Raw genomic sequence first — 18,973 nt, forward strand, 5'->3', positions numbered from 1 at the left:
TATGTGGGACTTTTTGGGAGCCTAGCCGCGTACGGGGCCCCGAAAACCAAGCACCGCCTTCAGGCTTTCTAAGGGCGTTACAGTTTTGAAGGCCATAAAATGCCAAGATTGCACAAACCCCCCCCCCAAATGACCCCATTTTGGAAAGTAGACACCCCTAAATTTAGGGGTACACTAGTGAGACTAGGTAATAAATGGCGGGTGCCCTGAAACTATAAAAAAATAACTAACCAACCAGCGTCACCTGTAACAGTTATATGGTGATCACTGGTGAAAGGGTTAACTAGGGGGCAATCAGGGGGCTTTATGCGGTAGTATATGGGGGTCCCTGGCGCTATAAAAAGCTGCGGCAAACCTAAATACCTGCCTAACTAGCGTCACCTGTGACACTAATACAGCGATCAGAAAAACGATCGCTTATTAGGCTGGGTTCACACTGGAGCGATGCGGGAACGCCACGAATCCGCGGCGGGTTCCCGCATCGCATGCCTCCCGGCGGCAGTTCACACTGCCCTATGCGAACTGCTGGGAGTGTCAGTGAAATGTTAATGACACCCCCAGATCAGTTCGCATATCGCAGTGCGATCTGCAAACTCGGATCGCATGGTGTGAACACCCATGCGATCCGATTCTGCTGCGGGCCAAAAAAAGGGTCCCGTGCGAATTTGCGGCGGGTGCGGCGGGTGCGATGCAAATTCAGCCATACTATCTTTATGGCTGAACTCGAATCGCACAGAGATCGGATGTGATTTGCACTGCAGTGCGAATCACATTAGTTCTCATAAACCGCTGCAATGTGAACCTAGCCTTAGTGACACTGGCGACGGGGGGTGATCACGGGGTTAAACCTTTATTGGGGGGGTTAGGGGGGTACATTAGAACTAAAGGGGGCTAACCCTAACTGCCCTAACAGTTATTACAGTCACAAATGACACCAATGCAAAAAAAAAAAAAAAAGACATTGGTGTCACTGTGACTGGGGGGCAGGGGTAATTGGGGGGGTGATCGGGGGGGGTGTGAGTGTGCCTGGCATGTTCTACTGTGTAGTGTCGTGTTGGTGCAACTCACCGATCCTCTCTCCTCGGTGTCGGAATGAAAAATACCGACACGGAGGAGAGATTACATCACTTCCTCTCCTGTGTTTACATTACAGGAGAGGAAGTGATGTGACGAAGGATTTCTATTCGTCGGGAGCGATCGCGAGGGGGTGGCCATGAATGAATGGCCGTCCCCTCATCCGGGATCGCTCCCGAACGAATACCGACCGCCGCAGGCACCGGGCGGGGGCCCGATCGGGCCCCCGACCGGCAGGAAGGCAAGGACGTACATGTAAGCCCTTATGCCTGCCCGTGCCATTCTGTCAACGTACATCGTCGTGCGGCGGTCGGGAAGTGGTTAAACACCCTTCCTGACCAGACCAATTTTTAGCTTTTGGTGCTCTCACACTTTGAATGACAATTACTCAGTCATGCAACACTGTACCCAAATTAATTTTGTGTCCTTTTTTTCCCACAAATAGAGCTTTCTTTTGGTGGTATTTGATCACCTCTGTGGTTTTTATTTTTTGCGCTATAAATGAAAAAAGACCGAAAATTTTGAAAAAAAACGCATATTTCTTTGTTTCTGTGATAAAATTTTGCAAATTATAATTTTTTTTCATAAATTTTGGCCACAATTTATACTGCTACATATCTTTGGTAAAAATAACCCAAATTAGTGGATATTATTTGGTCTTTGTGAAAGTTAGAGAGTCTACAAGCTGTGGTGCGAATCGCACAAAATTGATCACACCTGATGTACTGGTGGCCTATCTCATTTCTTGCGACCCGAACAAGTCAGGAAAGTACAAATACCCCCCAAATGACCCCTTTTTTGAAAGTAGACATTCCAAGGTATTTACTAAGATGCATGGTGAGGTTTTTGATGTTGTCATCTTTTTCCCACAATTCTTTGCAAAATGATTTTTTTTTTCTCAAAAAATTTTCAATGTAATAGGTTATTTCTCTCACATGGCATGTGTATACCACAAATGACACCCCAAAATACGTTCTGCTACTCCTTCTGAGTATTACGATACCAAATGTGTGAGACTTTTACACAGCCTGGCCATATACAGAGGCCCAATATTGAAATAGCACCATCAGGTGTTCTAGGAGCATAAATTACACATTTCATTTCTCAACCACCTATTACATTTTTGAAGGCCCTGGAGCACCAGGATAATGGAAATGCCCACAAAGTGACCCCATTTTGGAAAGCTAACACCCCAACGTATAATCTATGAGGCATAATGAGTCGTTTGAATGGTTCATTTTTTTTCCAGAATGGTGGCACTGGGGCTGACGGCACTGGGGCTGACGGCACTGGGGCTGACGGATGGCACTGGCGCTGGCAGGTGGCACTGGCAGGTGGCACTGGCAGGTGGCACTGGCAGGTGGCACTGGGGCTGACGGCACTGACGGGACTGGGGCTGACGGGCGGCACTGGGGCTGACGGGCGGCACTGACGGGACTGGGGCTGACGGGCGGCACTGGGGCTGACGGGCGGCACTGGGGCTGACGGGCGGCACTGGCAGGTGGCGCTGGCAGGTGGCAGGTGGCGCTGGCAGGTGGCGCTGGCACTGGCACGTGGCACTGGCACTGGGGCTGGCGGCACTGGGGCTGACGGCACTGGGGCTGACGGATGGCACTGGCAGGTGGCACTGGTGCTGGCAGGTGGCACTGGCAGGTGGCAGGTGGCAGGTGGCACTAGCAAGTGGCACTGGCACTGGCGGCACTGGTGGTGGCAGGTGGCACTGGCAGGTGGCACTGGCGGCACTGGCACTGGGGCTGACGGATGGCACTGGCGCTGGCAGGTGGCACTGGCGCTGACAGGTGGCACTGGCGCTGGCAGGTGGCACTGGCAGGTGGCACTGGGGCTGACGGCACTGGGGCTGACGGATGGCACTGGCAGGTGGCACTGGCAGGTGGCACTGGTGCTGGCAGGTGGCACTGGCAGGTGGCACTGGCAGGCGGCACTGGGGCTGACGGCACTGGGGCTGACGGCACTGACGGCACTGGGGCTGATGGGTGGCACTGGGGCTGATGGGTGGCACTGGGGCTGACGGGCGGCACTGGCAGGTGGCGCTGGCAGGTGGCACTGGCGCTGGCGGCACTGGCGCTGAGGGCACTGGGGCTGACGGCAGGCGCTGGCAGGTGGCACTGGCACTACTGGCAGATGGCACTGGGCTGACAGATGGCACTGGGGCTGACACTGGCGGCGCGCATTGCGGAAGTAAACACCAGGCCGTCCAGGGACGGCCAGGCGAAGGAAGCCGCCCGCTCTAAGGCCGTCATTCGGCTATAGGGCGGGCGGGAGGAGGTTAATTATTATTACTAGTCAATCAACATAAGAATTCTTCTATAGCCGGGCGGAGCATTTGACCATAAATGTCCACTCGCGGTGACTGCTTCGTCGAATCTTTATGTCAAATCGTTTCTCTCTATGTCGAATAATCTTGTACTAATAGAGTTAGGTTTGGCACATTTGACCTTTTTTGCTATTGTCTCTATAATGTCGAATCTCTTCTCTCTATGTAGAATAATCTTGAACTAATAGAGCTAAGGTTAGGCACATTTGACCACAGGGTCGATGGATACAGATCGCTATTGTCAGCGTCATGTCAAATCTCCTATCTATATCGAACTGTTGCAGTGAAAATTAAAATAAAGCATTTGTTTATGCCAGATCTTTTGGTTTTCGGATTCTGCACATTCATTCATACACGAAAATACCTGAAATTCGGACGAAAATGCATTCGGATGAAAACGAATGCACATGTCTACCATCCAGTGCTTTTAATATTTATGCTTCAATAAAGACTTTATACTTTACCTTCTGTGTGGGTGTGCTGCTGATCTGAAGATTCTCTGTTCCATGTTTTCTGCTACAGTGGCAGGGCATGCACCCCACCTCACAAAAGCAACATTGGAGTGTTACCGATTGCATCACCCGTGAGCAGCGATCTCTTTTTCTACACCTGACTCCCTTGTTTGGCAGCACCACTGCTCATACTAGTCTCTCTGATTGTGTTGTCCAGCCCTACTGGCTCATATGACTCTCTTAGCCTTTGGTCACAGCGCTCTGCTGCATGGCCCACTCTTTACTCCAGGATAGGGGTTCTCCTGATAGGATCCCGCCTGACTACTGGAATGAGACCTTCTGTCTCCTGGCTACTGGCTGGAGCACCTCAGGTACATGCGTGAGACCTCCTGCCTGTTAACTACTGTCTGGTGCACCTCTGACCCCTGGTTGAGACCTCCTGTCTCTTGACTCCTGGCAGAGGCAACTCTGACTCCTGGGTGCGGCCTCCTGTCTCCTGTCACTGGGAGCTGTCTCCAAACTGGGAGATCTGAGCTATTCATATGGCTAAGTATATAATGACCCTGCATACCTGAGTATTCAGACAGACTGAAGGCACCTGGTAAAATACGGACACAGGATTGAAGGATCTGATTCAGAACTACAGAATCTGAAGAAAACCAAAAACACAGCTTTCTCTGCTCCGGAACAATAGTCCACAACCTCACATTAACCCTTAATGTGCATTCTGTGTCATATTCTTCTCTGTTTTCACAGTGACAGGGCCTCCCTCTGTTACAATACATGCAAACACTATATTACCAAAAGTACTGGGAAGCCTGCCTTTACATGTCCATGAACTTTAATGCATCCCAGTCTTAGTCTGTAGGGTTCAATATTGAGTTGGCTCACCCTTTGCAACTATAACAGCTTCAACTCTTCTAGAAAGGCTGCCTACAAGGCTTAGGAGTGTGCCTATGGGAATATTTGACCATTCTTCCAAAAGTGCATATTGGACATTTTCATGCTCTCAGCTTTGTGGGAACAGTTTTGGGATGGCCCCTTCTGACTGCACACCAGTGCACAAAGCAAGGTCCATAAAGACATGGATGAGCAAGTTTGGGGTGGATGAACTTAACTGGCATGCTCCTCTACCTAATAGAACACCTTTGGGATGAATTACAGCAGAGACCTCACAAATGCACTTCTCCAAGAAGTTCATGTGCATGTAAAGGCAGGTGTCTCAATACTTTTGGAAAAAAGTGTGTGTGTGTGTGTGTGTGTGTGTGTGTGTGTGTGTTCTTCATTCTCTTTTCACCTGGTGATCTGGCCAGTAACGCACTTCCTGTCTTAGGATGTCTTCACTCCCTTGCTGCAGTGCTTTCTCTACCTTGATTCCTTTCACATGTGTGGTTGTGTACACATAAGAAAGCACTGCAGCAAGGAGAGTGAAGATACCATGGTTGAGTGTGTCGGCTGTTCTGAAATACTTTAGCGCTAGTGATCTCTATAATTTGAGATAGGTATGGTCTTGTGAGAGGCTATATAAAAAATAAACTTCTAAAGAAAAAAATCAAATCACATTTAAATTCACTTACAGTTGCAGTTGCTGGCACCCAGCTATTGAAAAAAACAAAGAAAAAAACAGTCTGCCCCCCCCCCCCCACCCCCTCAAGTGTGGAGTGTAAGGGTAAAATGTAAAAAAAAGATACCATAGCAAAATGACATTTCTAAAACAAAAAAAAAGTAATTTAGAACTGCTCGCGCCTGTAATGAATTGGCTTCAGTCAGCAGGAGGATTTTTTTTCTCCATGCCATGACCCTTATCCAAGCATGCAACTTGGCAGGCCGCAGGAAAAGGGGGGGCAAGAGATTGTCCCCCCTCCTGAACCATACCAGGCCACATGCCCACAACATGGGGGGGATGCTTTGGTGTCCACCCCAAAGCACCTTGTCCCCATGTTGACAACCACTGGGCAAGGGTTGTGGGGGTCTGCAGGCAAAGGGCTTATCAGAATATGGAAGCCCCCTTTAAAAAGGGGACCCCCAGATCCAGGCCACCCATGTGAATGGGTATCGGGTACCCCTAGACATTCACCAAAAAAAGTGTCAAAATGGTAAAAATTACAGTAGACAATTTGGGACAAGTCCTTTATTAAAGAATAATGGCCCGCAATGTCCATTCTACTTTGATCACAGCGTCCCATGATCCAAGGAACAAAAACAAAAAAAGACATCCCCGGGCACCATATTTAAAGGAATATTTAATTTTTATTGTTTCACTTTAAGCATTATTAAAATCACTGCTCCTGAAAAATCAGCTGTTTTAAAAACTTTTTTTTGCATTGACACATGTCCACTGGGGCAGGACCCAGGTCCCCATACACTTTTTATGGCAATAACTATAAAAACCTATTAAAATTAGCACTTTTGGTTTTTCATGTTAGTGTCCCCTAGACTTTAACAGTGTTCTGTGGCTTTCGAATTTGCCATGAGCATTGAATAATCTTTGCTGTTCCGCTAACAGGTGAACACCCAAACATTGGGCTCATCCCTAATCAGCAGAGCTGGGGATTACTACTGAGCGGGGGATCAGCAGAGTTGGGAGTTACTACTGAGCAAGGGATCAGCAGAACTAGAGGTTACTACTAAGAGGGGGATAAACAAAGCTGGGGGCACTATTGAGTGGGGCATCAGTAGAACTGAGGGTACTACTGAGCAGGGGATCTGCTGAACTAGGGTACCAATTACCTGGGGATATACTGAATGAGGGTACTAATAAGCTGTGGATCTGCTGAATGTGGATACTAATGAGCTGGAGATCTGCTGAACAGATGGGTACTAATAAGCTGGGGTTCTACTGGGCTCCTTTAAAACAAATAGAAAATCAACACACACACAGCATTTGCCAATCTTCATTAAAGCTTCAAAAAGGCATCATGGGAGCACAACTGAAGTATCACAGAAGCACCACAGAAGCATCAAAAACACATAAAAAAACATGCAGTAGGTGCTTTATTGTATGTTCAAGTCAAAACAAATTTAAGCGAGCCCTTAGTGACCATTCAGAATTTAAAAAACATTATAGTTATCCCAGAAATAGGAATGGAGGGGAGGTTAGCCACACCTTTTCCAGTGATAGCTGTCATTTATGATATTTTCACTTTTTGGAGAGATTTACTCTTTTCCTGTTGTGTCTTCAGAGCAAGAAGTGAATGGAAATCTCCCCAACATGACACAGACTACAAAAAGATAAAGTTAGTGGTTCTAATAAAAAAAAAAAGATGTGAACACGTAGATGTTAGTAACTATTAGTACAGTGAAAGTGTATAGTATTATCACTAATCACTGTATAAGTGTCACTGATGATGTCAGTTAGTTCATACGCAGTGTAAGTTGGTGCAAGATTGCCTGCTGCACTATCACAGTCCCACTATAAGTCATTGATCGCCATTACTACTACTGTATAAAAAAAATAAACTAAAATAAAATTTCCTGTATACTGTGTATACCATAGTTTGTAGACACTACTGTATAACTTTCACACAAACCAATCAATATATATTTTTTTTCTTACCAAAGAAGACATGAAGCTTTTATTTTGGCCTAAATTTATGGTGTTTTTTTTTTTTTTATTGGATATGTTTTATAGCAGAAAGTTAAAAAAAACCTGAAAATTTATATCATATACTTACCGTAATTTTCCTTTCCTGATGGACTCCATGGCAGCCTACGTATGGGTTAACCCCGCCTCTCCTACCTCATAGGACCCCACTCCCATAAATCTTTGCTTCTAGTCAGAGACCACGTTCCGTAACTTAGCCTACTCCAGCAATGGGAGGGAACTCCTGCTGCCATGGAGTCCATCAGGAAAGGAAAATTACGGTAAGTATATGATATAAATTTTCAGTTTTCCTGACAGACTCCATGGCAGCCTACGTATGGGAAATGACTAGCCATACACACCCGGGTGGGCAATTGCTGGTTAAAGAAAAGAAGGTTTAATTGGCACCATCAACAGATAAGAAATTCAAACCAAAATTAACTGAAGACAAGGAAGCCGGTTCTACACAATAGTGTGTCATAAAAGTATTAATCGACGACCATGAGGCCGCTTTACAGATCACTTCCGGGGAAACATGACGGGAAGCTGCCCACGATGTAGAAACGCTCCTGGTAGAATGAGCAGTAACCGCTTCTGGGGGAGCCAGACCCTTAGCCTTATACGCCCTTTGGATGGCTTGGACAATCCAAGATGCTATAGTTCTTGAAGAAGCACGTAAACCTCTATTCTTCCCATAAAAGTAGATGAATAAGTGGTCAGAATTCCGGAAAGGAGCTGTGGCTTCTAGGTATTGCTTTAAGACTTCTCCAACATCTAGAGGATGAATATTGGAGTCTTCATCTGCCTGGAAAATTGGAAGGACAATTTCCTGATTTTCGTGAAAAACGGTTGTTACCTTCGGATTTGAACCTAACATAGGAATCAGGACTGCCCGATCTGGGAAAAAGGTGAGAAATGGCTACTTGCAGCCTAGGGAACTAATCTCAGAGACCCTTTTGGCCGATGTTATGGCCACAAGAAAAGAAGTCTTAAGAGAGAGATCCTTAATAGATGCTTGTCCCATATGCATTTCTGAGAAAAAATCCAAAATAAAAGGAAGATCCTATTTTGGAAACCTTGGCTTTCTCTGAGGTCTGAGTCTTCTTGCCCCTTTGAAGAACTGCCTAGTGAGAGGATGCTTGGCCCATGAGATACCTGAAAATGCAGAGATCGCAGAGACCTGAACCCGCAAGGAACTTACAGATAGGGACAAGTCTAGACCCTTTTGTAGAAAACCAATAACGTCCCGTATCTTCGGGTCTCTACACGAGCCGTTGGATGTAGACACCTAGTCCGCAAATTTTGCCCAAATCCTCTGATAAACTTTGTTGGTACCTGGTCTTCTGGCATTTAGTAGAGTAGAAATGGCTGTATCAGGACAGCCTAGTGCCTCCAGCCTTTCCCTTTCAAAAACCAAGCCATTAGATGGAGCGGAGATGGGCAAGGGTGATAGGTTGTTCCCTGTGACAAGAGGTCCGGCCTGAGAGGGAGCGGAACTGGATCCTGGTAGCTGAGTTGTAATAAGAGAGGGAACCATGGTCTGTTGGGCCAGTATGGAACAACCGCTACTACTTCGACTTCTTCCCATCTGAGCCTGGACAGAAATCGGAGAATGACTGGAACCGGGGGAAAGGCATAAGCCTTGTGGAACCTCCACTGATCCGTCAGTGCATCCACTCCGAAGGCCTGAGGACAACGACACCTCGTGTAATACTTCTCCAGCTTGAAGTTGCACGGGGAGGCAAACAGGTCCACCTCTGGCAGAACTCCCAGAGACAGAACCCAGTTGAACACCTCGATGTGGAGAGACCACTCGTTGTTGTCCAGGGAAAACCTTGACAGAAAGTCCGCCTGGACATTTTGAATTCCCGGAAGATAGACTGCCATTAGATTCAACAGATTTGACTGTGCCCAAGCCATGATTGGCTTTACTTCCCTCAGCAAGGAAAGACTGCGGGTGCCCCCTTGTCTTTTGATGTAAGAAACAGCCGTCGTATTGTCCATCCTTAGAAGGACTGAGGATCCTGATGTCAGGTGGAGAAAAGCCTGTAAAGCACGGAAGGCGGCCCGGAGTTCCAGCACATTTGAGACTACCTTCTGGGATGGGAAGTCCCACATGCCTTGGGCTACTTCCGACAAGCATAGAGCACCCCAACCTCTGCTGCTGGCATCCGTTGTCACCGTTACCCAGGAGACCGGGGCTATTGAATGGCAATTCAGAAGGTTCTTCTGCTGTAACCACCAAGGAAGACTCTCCCTCATTGAAGGGGTTATCCGAACCAGATCTTGGGATTTCAGATCCCACTGTTGGAGAAATCCCCTCTGAAAGGGTCGCATTCTCCATTGCGCCCACTTCACCATTGGAGCTGTGGCCACCATGGTACCTATTATCATCAGACACTGTGAGGCCCTGAGAAGGGGAGATGACATTGCAAGATAGATTCTGTCGCGAATCACCGGAATCTTCTCTAGAGGTAAGGAGATTGTACTCTTTACTGTGTTGAATCGGGCTCCAAGAAACGTTAAGGACTGAGTTGGGATCAGATGACTTTTCTCCTTGTTCAATAGCCACCCGAATTCCATCAGGGTAGAAATGACCTGATCTCGATGTGCCAAGAGATGGTCTCTGTTTTGAGAGAGTAAGAGCAGATCGTCCAAGTAATGGTGCAAACGAATCCCTCTGACCCGGATTAGAGCCACGATAGCCAGTAAGAGCTTGGAAAACACTCGAGGCGATGTTGTAAGCCCGAATGGGAGACATGTAAACTGAAGGTGTGTTTGACCCACTGCAAAGCGGAGATACTTCTGAAACTCCCTTGCGATAGGAATATGAAAGTAAGCGTCTTTCAGGTCTATGGAAATAAGCCAATCGCCTGGTTGGATTGTCTGGCGTATTGTTAGCAATGTCTCCATCTTGAACCTTTCTTTCTTTATAAATGTGTTCAGGTGTGTCAGGTCGATGACCGGCCTCCAGGAACCACTCTTTTTGAGGACCATGAAAAGGGGGGAGTAAATGCCTTTGAACCTTTCCTCGGTTGGAACCCGAATGGCGGCTGCTTGGGCCAACAGGGATTCTGTATACTACAGGAGAATTTGTCTCTTTTCCTCTGAGTGTGGCAGAACTGTCGGAACGAACCGGTGTATGGGCGGGCTGTTGAAGACCCAGGAATGGCCCACTGAGACTGTTTTGATTGTCCAATAGTCTTTGACTGAGGCTGCCCAGATGTGCTGGAAAAGGAGTAACCGGGCCCCAACCCGCTCCGCCTGGACAGGCTCTATATCAAAAAGACTTGGAAGGCTCCCGTCCCCCAGATGTAGCTGACTTTGAGGACTTCTGGCCAGAGGGCTGATTTCTCCTCCAATTTTTTCTAAATTCGCGACCAGGCCTGTAGCGACGGGAATCTCTAGCGTGTTCTGGATCTGACCTATATTGAGATCTCCTCTGACCCAGGAGACGGCGATCCTGGGGTAAGAACCCCGACTTACCACCTGTAGCGCGTGTAATGGCAGAATCCAATTTATTCCCAAAAAGGGAAGATCCCTCAAAGGGAATTCTGCACCATGCCTGTTTGGAGGCAGGATCAGCAACCCAGGGGCGAAGCCATAGGGCACGTTTTGCCGTAACAGAGGAAAGCATAACACGTGCTACAAGGCGAATAATATCAAGGGACGCCTCCCCCAGGAAAACCGAAGCGAGTCTCAGCTCATGTATTGGTGATCTCCTGACCAACTCTTCGGACATACTGCCCAGGGTTGCGCCAATTTCATCCGTCCAGGCCTCCATAGCTTTTGATAACGCTGCCAGGGCTAAGGCTGGTTTACAAGCCATACCTGCTGTTATATTAATACGTTTCAAGTCCGTATCAATCTTTCTTTCTAGGCCATCCCTGAAGGACACAGTATCTTCCAGAGGAAGTGTAACATGTCTCACTAGCCTCATCAAGGCTGCATCAATGAGAGGGGCCGACTCTAGATGTTTCACCTCATTGCTCTTAAATGGGTACATTTTTGAAATTTTGGAAATCAAGGAGTTTTTCCTTTCAACTTTACTCCATTCGTCCATGATAATTTCACCAAGTTCACCCAGGAAGGGGAAGTTTGGGCGCTCCTTTTTGAGATGTTTAAAGTATTTCATCTGCTTAGAGGGAGCTTCTACAGGATCTTCCCATCTCAATGTCTCCTTGACCGCCCTGACCAACTGCGGAACTAAGGAAAAGTCAAAACCGGCACCAGGTTCCAAGCCTTCAGTTTCACTGTCGGAAGAACCGGAAAATGAGGGACTATGACGAGAGGGACCAGGAACCTCTGTATCCAAAACATCAGTGGCTAGAGCCGTACCGGAAGGAGAGATAAACGGTTGAACAGAATCTGCTTTATTCAGTGATTCCTGAACTACTCTCCTGACCAGAGCTTCCACTTGCTGGTCCCCAGCTCCTCTTTCCTTCATGGCTCTTCCATAACATAGCTCACAGAGGGATTTACCCTCTGGGACCTGAGCATTACATCCCCAGCAGGCTCTTGTCTCTGAGCGGCTGGCATGGCGGTGAGAATGGCGACCAGACTCAGACGTGGAATGGTGATGTGAATCTTTATGTGCTGATAACTGAGGTTCAGACCTGGAAGGGCTGGAAAGAAGAAAACATGCAAAACAAAGTCATCCTGATCCTAACCCAAGCAATACAGGCAGAATGAAAAGAAGAAGATTCATTCCTACCTGCGGCATAAGGGTTGGCCACTGGGGGGCGGCGATACGTCCATAGCAGCAGATTCAAACAGCTAGGCAATAAAAACAAATACAGTGCTTGCAGAGTATAATAAAACAGTGTAGAACAAATTGACCATGAGAGAAAAGGGAGACATACCTTAGGAAAACAGAGAGCAGACACCGGGGTCACAGCCTGAGCTCAAAAGCATCCAAATCAAACAGCTGTCTCTGACAGCTATTTGAATCTGCCGCCGAGTGATGACGTCATCGCGCCCACAGCGTACTTGCGCCGAGACTGACGCCGCCGTACAACGCCCGCGCGCATGCGCGCCCGCCGCCATCTTGCCCCGACCGCGCCTGCGCAAACCAAGCCTCGATCTCAATCGAGACTCGGCAGCTGCGCAGATCGAAGCAGGAAGCAGCGAGATGGAACGCTGGAGCGTCCCAGCGCCATAACCAGGAAGACATAGACAGAAACGGTACAAACACACAAAAACTGCTGCCATAGATAAACTGTGTATACATTACCAATCCCGCACAACACCTGATCCGACCTGGTACTGGGAGCTTGAAGTACTCATAGTGCACCCGGGGCATCATAAATGGGGGGGGTCTCCCGCTAATAGCAAGGACGTTTGGCCAAACTGCCACTTGCCAGCCAATGGCTGGTTAGTAAGCTCTTCATGGCATCGCATCAAATTGCCCGTGCCCACCCTGCTAATAGCTGGGGAATTGGGCTCCAGAAAGAACCGCCATCCTGAAATTCGTGCACAAACCAGCCGGCCTGGATCCAACTTCATAAGGTAAAACCTTGGTCCTAGGAGGAGGACAAAAAAGGAACGTGGTCTCTGACTAGAAGCAAAGATTTATGGGAGTGGGGTCCTATGAGGTAGGAGAGGCGGGGTTAACCCATACGTAGGCTGCCATGGAGTCTGTCAGGAAAATTATTTTTTCAAAATGTTTGTCCTTTTTTGTTTATATAAAAGGGAATAGAAAAAAAAAAAAAACCTAGTGATTATCAAATATCACCAAAGGAAAACTATATTTGTGTGGAAAAAAATTATATAAATTTCATTTGGGTACAGTGTTGCATGACTGCGAAATTACCAGTTAAAGTAGCGCAGTGCTAAACAACAAAAAATGGCCTGAAGGGGGTAAAACCTTCCAGAGCTCAAGTGGTTAATATAAATTCTCCATTTTTGTCATTAGACTAAAATTGCTATGAATCCTTTAGTACACCCCTGAGCTACTAAAATAAAATGTGCATGATGACAGGTTAACAAATTCTATTATTACAAAGCAAATACTAGATTATGGTGGATTCTGCATGAGGGTTTCAATGATAAATTATGACACTGATACAATCTCATCTTGCTAGATTCTGTAATTACATCAACAATAAATTGATATCTTGAGAAAAAAAGAGCCCCATAGTCACACGATCTGGAAGCGTGTTTTATTATCATGATTAATATGCTCACTGGGCACCTGGAAAAACAGCACATTTACTCAAGAGATTAAAACCAAATTAGAAACATATTAAGGAATGATTCTGATTGCATTTAATTAAGCAGCTACATTGTGTCATGCATTGTATAAATAATTCAGAATGACAAATCCTCAAATTCAAAATACAAAAACATGCAGGAATGTGGATAAAAAACAGTTTTGTCTTAAAAATAAATTCACAAGAAAATGAAAAGTATTCTTCATAGACAAAAGAATATTTGCTTTTTAATAAAAATCTTAGTATACATTTTGTTAACAAAACTAAAATATATTCTATTCTGTCTAATCCCCCCCCCTTTTTTTTTACATCACAGGACTGTGCTAAAGTTTACATATGGCAATTTTTATGTAGTTACATTGCCCAATGAGAGTATTTAATTTAGGGGCTACTGTAGTTCAAGTGGGGATCACCTTCCCTGGGAAAAAGGTAGTTCAAACAGCAGGTTTAAAATTCTAACTTGTCAGTTTTATTAACTGCTCGCCGATATACGTAGGCTAAGTGGTTCATTATCATGAATCACCATATTGGGTATGCCTGTACCTTTGAGGGCAATAGCAGGTGCATGGACACACCTGCTGCATGGTGGGGAACAAATGCGTGTGGCCGGCGGGCGCGATCACCGCCGTCCACCCGTGATCGCATGCCCGAGAGCAGAAACAGTTCTGTCAGGGTAGAGGAGACATGTTGTTTGTTCCTACTAAGTAGGAACAACGATATGTCTCTTCCCCCTGTCAGTCCTATCCCAATACAGTTAGAAACACTAACTAGGGAACACATTTAACCCCTTGATCGCCCCCTAGTGTTAACCCCTTCCCTGCCAGTGACATTTATACAGAAATCAGAGCATTTTTATAGCACTGAATCCTGCATAAATGTCAGTGATCCCAAAAATGTTCGACCTGTCCATTGCAATGTTGCAGTGCTGTTAGAAATCGCAGATAATCGCCATTACTAGTAAAATAAAATATATATAAATGCCATAAATCTTTCCCATTGTTTGTAGAAACTATAACTTTTGTGCAAACCAATCAATATATGCTTATCGCAATTTTTCTACCAAAAATATGTAGAAGAATATATATTTGCCTAAACCGAGGAAGAAATTTGTTTTTTAAAAACATTTTGGGGATATTTATTATAGCAAAAAATCTTGTTTTTTGTTTTTTTTTCAAAATTGTCACTCTTTTTCTATTTATAGCACAAAAAAATTAAAACTGAAGAGGTTATCAAATACCACCAAAAGAAAGCTCTATTTGTGGGAAAAAAGGGATATCAATGTTGTTTGGGTACAACGTCGCACAATTGTCAATTAAAGCGATGGAGTACCGTATCGCAAAAAATGGTCTGGTCATTAAGCAGCCAAATCTTCCGGTCTGTAAGTGGTTAAAAAGGATGCATATAAAACAAAACAGAAAATAAATCCTTGCCATACAGGCGCTAACTAAACAGTACAGATTCCTCTCTGACTGATGAAGGGCTTCTCTCCAACAAAAAAACTAAAAAAATGCATTTTGCAAAACTTTTTCTTACAAAGTGATTTCCACATGTACCTCTCTCAGGATGCTCCCGAGTCCCAGGTCAGAGCAACCTCTTGCTCCAGTCCTTCCTTGTTTATCTCACCTGCTTCTGGTCACAGGTGGGAAGAAAAACCTGATTTAGATCCCACACTGCCAAGATGGCCCAGAAAACTCAAGCAAAAGAAAGAAGGCAAGGTAAAATATACCATCCATCAAACACCTCGCCATTCAATATGTCACAGTATGTGCAATACTAGTAGGATCCTAATGGAAGCTGGAAATTACTATAGTATACAGTGATCTTTAGCATACAGTGATCTCAACTATCTTCCTGACCCCACTCCCCCTAGCTACATATTGAGTTTCCCTGAAGAAGCGAAGGTACAGCTCTGCAAAACACATTGGCTTATTTTGTATTGACTCAAAGCAATGCTTATGCTGAAATTAAGTAATTATAATAATAATAACTTTAGCTCTGTGTTATTTTTATACATGGCAAGGTGTTGTGTTGTTTTCAGAAAGCTATGTTCAACACCCTTCTGGATCCTCTCACCAGCCATGGTTTGCCTTCATTGCATAGAGAAGCACAGTGTAAAGACTTACCCTTACCAACTGGCTCTAAGAATCCCACCTCAAGAGCCTTCTCCTGGATTCCCATTGGCCATAGGCTCTGCATTGTCACATCATGCCCACAGTTCATTTTTTTGGCACCTTCTTCTTATGCTTTGCCATCTGTTCATTTTTAGCATTAGCCTTAATTGGCCTTTGCTTCAAGAAATCTGGTTGAGCTTAGCCGTTCCTAAGTTTGATTGTCCCTTCTCCTCACACTGGACTATGAGGATGTTTTCCTGGGCAAACTTCATCACCTCTGCTAACCAGACCACAGTGATGTACCTGCTGCTGCACATAGTCATCTAGTTCTATGCTCTGGCATGGTTGGCAGTCACACTTAAGCAAACTAGACCACAAGTAAACCATACCCAGGACCACCTCTTCCAAATGGTCCTGGGCACAGTTTGGAGCACTCACACTACACAGACAAACCAGATCAAGGGGTGGACTGTCAGAATGAATGTACTCTCAGAGATCTAGTGATAATATCACTAGGTCTAAGGTAAAGCATTTTGTTAAGACAGAAATATTAACTATCATGTTGATGAGAAGGGGGACAGAAGTTCCAAAATTCAACCAGATTAAACTAGTAAGGGTACTTATTTGTGAAGTCATTGGCTTCACATTTACCTAGAATTGCCCTTTTATGCTTTTTTTTATACTTGTTGCAATAGTATTTAAAATAGTTGAAACTGAATACATGAAAGCAGCAATCGCCACAGGAATATCAGTTAGGAAATAACCTATTGCTCACTCATTCTCCATATTTCTTTGAGAAAAATGCCTTCCTTTGAAAGATGTAACATCAGTTCCCTTAAGTTATTGTAATTTCTTATCGATTGTCAGTATTTTAAGCCTCGTTGTTTCAGTTTGCCAGGTTGTATAAGGATTTGTGTAGTATTTATGTCTAAAAACCATTAAAACTAAAAAAGTCAAGAGATAGTCCTGGTGCACTCAGTTGACACTATATATTTTACAGAAAAAACGAAACAGGATGTGGTTATTTAACCACTTGCCAACTGCTGTCAGCAAATATACGTTGGCAGAATGGCATGGCTGGACAAAGTAACGTACCCATACATTACTGCGAAGTTACCGCCGTGCACGCGCTCGTGCCTGCTGCAAGCTCGTTGACCATGCGCGCGGGACTCGCAGACTCGATCGCCGTGGCCACGGGGATACCTGCAATTGTGTCACAGAGCTGAAGAATGTGGAGATGCCCATGTAAACAGCATCTCCAGGTTCTGCCTAGTGACAGAACACTGATCTTCTGCTCCCTGTCATCGGGAGCAGCGATCCGTGTCGTGTCACTGCTAGTCCATCCCCCAGACTGTTAGAAACACTCCCCCAGGACACACATGTAACCCCTCCCTGCCCCCTATTGGTTAACCCCTTCACTGCCAGTGACATTTTTACAGCAATCAATGCAATTTTATAGCACTGATCGCTGTATTAATGCCAATGGTCCCAAAAATGTGTCAACATTGTCAAAATCGCTGATCGCTGCCATTACTAGTAAAAAAAAATTATTAATAAAAATGCCATAAAACTATCCCCTATTTTGTAGACGCTATAACGTTTGCACAAACCAATCAATAAACACATTTTGTGATTTTTTTTAACCAGAAATATGCAGAAGAATACGTTTTGGCCTAAACTGAGGGAAAAAAAAAGTTTTTTTTATATCTTTTTGGGGGATATTTATTATAGCAAAAAGTAAAAAATAATGCATTTTTTTCAAAATTGTCACTCCTTTTTGTTTATAGAATAAAAAAATAAAAACCCCTGAGGTGATCAAATACCACCAAAGGAAAGTTCTATTTGTGGGAAAAAAAGACATCATTTGTGTTTGGGAGCCATGTTGCATGACTGCGCAATTGTCATTTAAAGCGATGCAGTGCCGAATCGCAAAAAGTGCTCTAGTCGGGAAGGTTGTAAATCCTTCCGGGGCTGAAGTGGTTAAAAAAGTTTTTATCCTATCCAAGGTTGCATTAGAGAGATTTCCTCTCACTTCCTGCTCTGCTGACAACAATTTTACCAGATGGAAAGTAAGGTTAAATCTCCAAGAGGAGCACAGACAAAAATAAAAATGTTTTTTTTTTTGTTTGTTTTAAAGTAGGGGGAGGCTAGAACTACAATGAATGTTTTACTGCTGTCTGTATCTATGTTGCAGATTTTGCCTCTCCGTTAACCACTTGCCAACCAGCTCACATACATATACGTTGGCAAAGTGGCTCATTCCCACAAATCGCCGTACCCATACATCGGCTCCTTTAGGAGCCATAGCAGGCATGCACGTGCCACCAGAGGCGCACGCATGTGCACTGCACAGCAGGAGACTCAATGTGCGTGACCGGTGGGTACGATGACCGCCGACCACCCACAATCACAGGCACAAGAGCCAGGAGTGGGGATTTGTGTATGTACAAATCCCAAGGAGAGGAGCGACAGATCTGCTGTTCACAGTAATTACAAACAGCGATATGTCTCCTCCTCCAGACAGTTAGTGTTAACCTCTTCTTTACCAGTGACATTTACACAGCAATCAGTGCATTTGTATAGCACTGATCGCTGTATAAATCTCAATGGCCCCAAAAAAGTGTCAAAAGTGTCCAGTCTGCCACTATGTCGCTTATAGCGCAAAAAATAAAAAACGCAGAGGTGCTCAAACCCCACCAAAAGAAAGCTCTATTTGTGGAAAAAAATTTTTTGGGTACAACGTTGCACGACCACGCAATTGTCAGTTAAAGCAACGGAGTGCTGTATCGCAAAATATGGCATGGTCATTAAGGGGGAAAATCTTCCAGGGCTGAATTGGTTAAGGCTGCTATACATAGCTTATCAGCTGCAATAGGAACATCTTTTAATATGGTACAAAACAGGTCAGTATCCGCACTACTTAATGTGGTGAAAGATAATATAAAAAGCAGCCAGCACAATTTGTTGATGAGCAAATATAAAATATATAAATGTCCACATGCAGCGCTAACATATAAAATCAGTTCAAGAAGGGAGAGTTGATACACCCGTCACCAGCTTCAATGTGTATAAAACAGCACACAGCACCACATGGAAATCCCAACTGCTCACCAGACAGCTGAAAAAAGCAGGCATGTGAGGGAAAAAACAAGATCACATCCCCAATCTTCAGCTAAAGAAGTTTATATTGTGTGAAAAATATTTAA

This window comes from Lithobates pipiens, unplaced genomic scaffold (assembly GCF_037356315.1).
Source record: "Lithobates pipiens isolate NorthernLeopardFrog02 unplaced genomic scaffold, aLitPip1_a1.2 Scaffold_16, whole genome shotgun sequence".
Classification (NCBI taxonomy): domain Eukaryota; kingdom Metazoa; phylum Chordata; class Amphibia; order Anura; family Ranidae; genus Lithobates; species Lithobates pipiens.